Source organism: Dendrobates tinctorius, unplaced genomic scaffold (genome assembly GCF_039654945.1).
Source record: "Dendrobates tinctorius isolate UK_male_01 unplaced genomic scaffold, ASM3965494v1 ptg000063l, whole genome shotgun sequence".
NCBI classification, from domain to species: domain Eukaryota; kingdom Metazoa; phylum Chordata; class Amphibia; order Anura; family Dendrobatidae; genus Dendrobates; species Dendrobates tinctorius.
This window is the reverse complement of record NW_027361731.1, coordinates 21,721,718-21,727,955: the sequence shown is the minus strand read 5'-3', so window position 1 is coordinate 21,727,955 and position 6,238 is coordinate 21,721,718.

Here is a 6,238-nt window from a genome sequence, read left to right as displayed (position 1 = left end):
GCTGGAGGCTCCATTATTCTCTATGTGGAGTGCGGCTCTGCAGATGGAGGTCGGTGCTGGAGGCTCCATTATTCTCTATGTGGAGTGCGGCTATGCGGGTGGAGGTCGGTGCCGGAGGCTCCATTATTCTCTGTGGAGTGCGGCTATGCGGATGGAGGTCGGTGCTGGAGGCTCCATTATTCTCTATGTGGAGTGCGGCTCTGCGGATGGAGGTTGGTGCTGGAGGCTCCATTATTCTCTATGTGGAGTGCGGCTCTGCGGGTGGAGGTCGGTGCTGGAGGCTCCATTATTCTCTATGTGGAGTGCGGCTCTGCGGGTGGAGGTCAGTGCTGGAGGCTCCATTATTCTCTATGTGGAGTGCGGCTCTGCGGATGGAGGTCGGTGCTGGAGGCTCCGTTATTCTCTATGTGGAGTGCGGCTCTGCGGATGGAGGTCGGTGCTGGAGGCTCCATTATTCTCTATGTGAAGTGCGGCTCTGCGGGTGGAGGTCGGTGCTGGAGGCTCCATTATTCTCTGTGGAGTGCGGCTCTGCGGGTGGAGGTCGGTGCTGGAGGCTCCATTATTCTCTATGTGGAGTGCGGCTCTGCGGGTGGAGGTCAGTGCTGGAGGCTCCATTATTCTCTATGTGGAGTGCGGCTCTGCGGGTGGAGGTAGGTGCAGGAGGCTCCATTATTCTCTATGTGTATTGCGGCTCTGCGGGTGGAGGTCGGTGCCGGAGGCTCCATTATTCTCTATGTGGAGTGCGACTCTGCGGGTGGAGGTCGGTGCTGGAGGCTCCATTATTCTCTATGTGGAGTGGGGCTCTGCGGGTGGAGGTCGGTGCTGGAGGCTCCATTATTCTCTATGTGGAGTGCGGCTCTGCGGGTGGAGGTCGGTGCTGGAGGCTCCATTATTCTCTATGTGGAGTGCGGCTCTGCGGGTGGGGGTCGGTGCTGGAGGCTCCATTATTCTCTATGTGGAGTGTGGCTCTGCAGGTGGAGGTAGATGCTGGAGGCTCCATTATTCTCTATGTGGAGTGCGGCTCTGCGGGTGGAGGTCGGTGCTGGAGGCTCCATTATTCTCTATGTGGAGTGCGGCTCTGCGGGTGGAGGTCGGTGCCGGAGGCTCCATTATTCTCTATGTGGAGTGCTGCTCTGCGTGTGGAGGTCGGTGCTGGAGGCTCCATTATTCTCTATATTGAGTGTGGCTCTGCGGGTGGAGGTCGGTGCTGGAGGCTCCATTATTCTCTATGTGGAGTGCGGCTCTGCAGATGGAGGTCGGTGCTGGAGGCTCCATTATTCTCTATGTGGAGTGCGGCTATGCGGGTGGAGGTCGGTGCCGGAGGCTCCATTATTCTCTGTGGAGTGCGGCTATGCGGATGGAGGTCGGTGCTGGAGGCTCCATTATTCTCTATGTGGAGTGCGGCTCTGCGGATGGAGGTTGGTGCTGGAGGCTCCATTATTCTCTATGTGGAGTGCGGCTCTGCGGGTGGAGGTCGGTGCTGGAGGCTCCATTATTCTCTATGTGGAGTGCGGCTCTGCGGGTGGAGGTCAGTGCTGGAGGCTCCATTATTCTCTATGTGGAGTGCGGCTCTGCGGATGGAGGTCGGTGCTGGAGGCTCCGTTATTCTCTATGTGGAGTGCGGCTCTGCGGATGGAGGTCGGTGCTGGAGGCTCCATTATTCTCTATGTGAAGTGCGGCTCTGCGGGTGGAGGTCGGTGCTGGAGGCTCCATTATTCTCTGTGGAGTGCGGCTCTGCGGGTGGAGGTCGGTGCTGGAGGCTCCATTATTCTCTATGTGGAGTGCGGCTCTGCGGGTGGAGGTCAGTGCTGGAGGCTCCATTATTCTCTATGTGGAGTGCGGCTCTGCGGGTGGAGGTCGGTGCCGGAGGCTCCATTATTCTCTATGTGCAGTGAGGCTCTGCGGGTGGAGGTCGGTGCCGGAGGCTCCATTATTCTCTCTGTGGAGTGCGGCTCTGAGGGTGGAGGTCGGTGCTGGAGGCTCCATTATTCTCTATGTGGAGTGCGGCTCTGCGGGTGGAGGTCGGTGCTGGAGGCTCCATTATTCTCTATGTGGAGTGTGGCTCTGCGGGTGGAGGTCGGTGCTGGAGGCTCCATTATTCTCTATGTGGAGTGCGGCTCTGCGGGTGGAGGTCGGTGCTGGAGGCTCCATTATTCTCTATGTGGAGTGCGGCTCTGCGGGTGGAGGTCGGTGCCGGAGGCTCCATTATTCTCTATGTGGAGTGCGGCTCTGCGGGTGGAGGTCGGTGCTGGAGGCTCCATTATTCTTTGTGGAGTGCGGCTCTGCGGGTGGAGGTCGGTGTCGGAGGCTCCATTATTCTCTATGTGGAGTGCGGCTCTGCGGGTGGAGGTCGGTGCCGGAGGCTCCATTATTCTCTATGTGGAGTGCGGCTCTGCGGGTGGAGGTCGGTGCTGGAGGCTCCATTATTCTCTATGTGGAGTGCGGCTCTGCGGGTGGAGGTCGGTGCTGGAGGCTCCATTATTCTCTATGTGGAGTGCGGCTCTGCGGGTGGAGGTCGGTGCCGGAGGCTCCATTATTCTCTATGTGGAGTGCGGCTCTGTGGGTGGAGGTCGGTGCCGGAGGCTCCATTATTCTCTATGTGGAGTGTGGCTCTGCGGGTGGAGGTCGGTGCTGGAGGCTCCATTATTCTCTATGTGGAGTGCGGCTCTGTGGGTGGAGGTCAGTTCTGGAGACTCCATTATTCTCTATGTGGAGTGCGGCTCTGCGGGTGGGGGTCGGTGCCGGAGGCTCCATTATTCTCTATGTGGAGTGCGGCTCTGTGGGTGGAGGTCGGTGCCGGAGGCCCCATTATTCTCTATGTGGAGTGCGGCTCTGCGGGTGGAGGTCGGTGCCGGAGGCTCCATTATTCTCTATGTGGAGTGCAGCTCTGCGGGTGGAGGTCGGTGCCGGAGGCTCCATTATTCTCTATGTGGAGTGCGGCTCTGCGGGTGGAGGTCGGTGCCGGAGGCTCCATTATTCTCTATGTGGAGTGCGGCTCTGCAGGGGGAGGTCGGTGCTGGAGGCTCCATCATTCTCTATGTGGAGTGCGGCTCTGCGGGTGGAGGTCGGTGCCGGAGGCTCCATTATTCTGTATGTGGAGTGCGGCTCTGTGGGTGGAGGTCGGTGCTGGAGGCCCCATTTTTCTCTATGTGAAGTGCGGCTCTGCGGGTGGAGGTCGGTGCCGGAGGCTCCATTATTCTCTATGTGGAGTGCAGCTCTGTGGGTGGAGGTCGGTGCCGGAGGCTCCATTATTCTCTATGTGGAGTGCGGCTCTGCGGGTGGAGGTCGGTGCTGGAGGCTCCATTATTCTCTATGTGGAGTGTGGCTCTGCGGGTGGAGGTCGGTGCCGGAGGCTCCATTATTCTCTATGTGGAGTGCGGCTCTGCGGGTGGAGGTCGGTGCCGGAGGCTCCATTATTCTCTATGTGGAGTGCGGCTCTGCAGGGGGAGGTCGGTGCTGGAGGCTCCATCATTCTCTATGTGGAGTGCGGCTCTGCGGGTGGAGGTCGGTGCCGGAGGTTCCATTATTCTGTATGTGGAGTGCGGCTCTGTGGGTGGAGGTCGGTGCTGGAGGCCCCATTTTTCTCTATGTGGAGTGCGGCTCTGCGGGTGGAGGTCGGTGTCGGAGGCTACATTATTCTCTATGTGGAGTGCGGCTCTGCGGGTGGAGGTCGGTGCTGGAGGCTCCATTATTCTCTGTGGAGTGCGGCTCTGCGGGTGGAGGTCGGTGCCGGAGGCTCCATTATTCTCTATGTGGAGTGCAGCTCTGTGGGTGGAGGTCGGTGCCGGAGGCTCCATTATTCTCTATGTGGAGTGCGGCTCTGCGGGTGGAGATCGGTGCCGGAGGCTCCATTATTCTCTATGTGGAGTGCGGCTCTGCAGGGGGAGGTCGGTGCTGGAGGCTCCATCATTCTCTATGTGGAGTGCGGCTCTGCGGGTGGAGGTCGGTGCCGGAGGCTCCATTATTCTGTATGTGGAGTGCAGCTCTGCGGGTGGAGGTCGGTGCTGGAGATTCTCCATTATTCCTTACTTCCAACCCTCTAGCAGAACACCCCAATTTGGTGGAGCTGTCCCGGGCGTTCAGGGTAACGTCCCGCCTCTCACTCTGTGTCTGTAAGTCGCCTCCTCTCCTCCCAGCTCACTGTGGTTAGTGCTCAGTTGTTCCTTCTCTGACTCTGGGGGATACCGGCATCTCTGTGCTGTAATTAACTCATTCTTCACTTCTCTGCAAGTCTGGGCCCTGGTGATTCAAACACACAACTTCTTGTGCTGGTACATAGAGATACATTTCTATATACCAGTGTATTCCTATGTCCCTGCATCCTAGAGCTGAAGTTAAAGTCAGAGATTTTTTTTGTCTTATAAAATAACAAAGAACATTTAGAATAATGATTTATTGCAGTTTTTTATTGACTTAGTGCCCAAGCCAACATTTTCAAATCTAACATGTGAATTTACAGAATATGGCAAACAATATTTCAGTAATTTTTAAGATTGTCTTTTCATGAGTCATTGTATTTTGTTAGTGGTAAATTTAGGTTTATATGTTTTGCTTCTATTGATAAGAAAATATCAGACGTTTTGACAGATTTTGAAAAATTAACAATTTTCCAACTCTGAATAAATTATACCTTTAATCCAGGTAGTCATACAGCACAAAATACAGAAAAAAAAAAATTTACTTTAGGCATCCTTCCCACGTCCGTATAGAAGAAGTGCGTGTGTAGTAACCGCAGGTACGCAGGATGCAGTGACGAGACGGAGACGGAGTGAGCTTAAGTATAACTTTTATATACGGGCTATTTTGAGTAACTAGCAAGCTGACGACAGTTATCCTCGCAGGGATCCAAACAGTAATACACAGATACACGATATTAACTACCCGGCCAGAACCGGTAACTATAAGGCCGCTGTATGGCCGACTATAAATTCAAGGACTATGATTAATCAACTACGACGTGTCACTTATCCTTCTCTGACATCCGGCAGAGTGGTTGTAGGTGTCCATTCGGCGTCTCAGCCGCTGGGCCCAGCCGACAAGAAGTTGAAGTAAGCTTCTGGCGTTCCTACGCCCAGGTGGAGCGAGGGCACAGCAGACCCCTGAAGAGTTCCTCAGCGTTGGGCCTCCCGGCGGAGGCGGGCCGACGGTGGCCGGGGGCCTGGACTTATAGGCCGCAGATGCAAGCTGGAGCCGGGCAGCGATGGCCGCGGGTGGCAGCGAGGAGGCTGCAGACGCAGGCTGGAGTCAGACAGCGGCGGCCGCGGGCGGCAGCGGACAGGCCGCAGCCGCGGGCTGAAGTCGGGCAGTGGCGGCAGCGGACAGGCCGCAGCCACGGGCTGGAGTCAGGCAGTGGTGGCCGCGGGTGGCAGCGGACAGGCCGCAGCCGTGGGTTTGAGTGTCAAGAGTGGGAACGCAATCGTCCAGTCGGTGTCCCTCTGCTGGCGTCTCGGCGCCATCTGCTCCCTGTTGCTGGTGAGTCCCCGTCCAATCTCTCTGGTCGACACTCACTCCTTCTGGCTCTCTGGCGCCACCTAGGCTTCCTGCTCCTTCTCTGCCATACTGTAGTCTGCCCCCTGCTGGCGTTCTCCGTTCCTTTTATATTGGCTCCACCCCCACTCCTTCAACTGTCTTCAGTCCGCCCTCTAATTATGTCCCCCGGAAACAGTTCCCCTAGGAACCCTGGTGACAGTCTCCTTGGTTCCGGCCCGGTTACACAGGGGGAACTCTTCCCCCTACACGTGAAAGTCTAAACGTTGCAGGTTATGTGTGAACACAGGCGAACAGACGGGTTTGGCACAATGGCCTTTACAAAAATAAACAACAGCTCATCTCACTCAAAAAGCGAGACCTCATATAGTCAACCTTATGTAAAAATGAAAAAGTTCTGGCTGCTCCAACTATGAAGAAATGAACAATAAATCCATAGGTCCCAACCATCCCGAGTACTGCAGAACAGTCCCAGATTTGGGTCTATGTCCTGTCATCCCGGGCAGTCTGCTGAATGTCCCTGACTGCCATCATGCCCCCTTCTGATATCTCCGACCAGGGTGGGAAAAAATGGTAAATGAGTCTGGCTATTTGTGCAGAGAGAAAAATTAATTAAAAACATTATTATATTGTTACACACAATTGAGTTAACACATAAATAAATATTAGTAATGGAACATTAGTTCATTTCTTTTATTTAAACCATCAGGATGTTTCGTGCCTAGATCATACAATGATTACAATATACTTT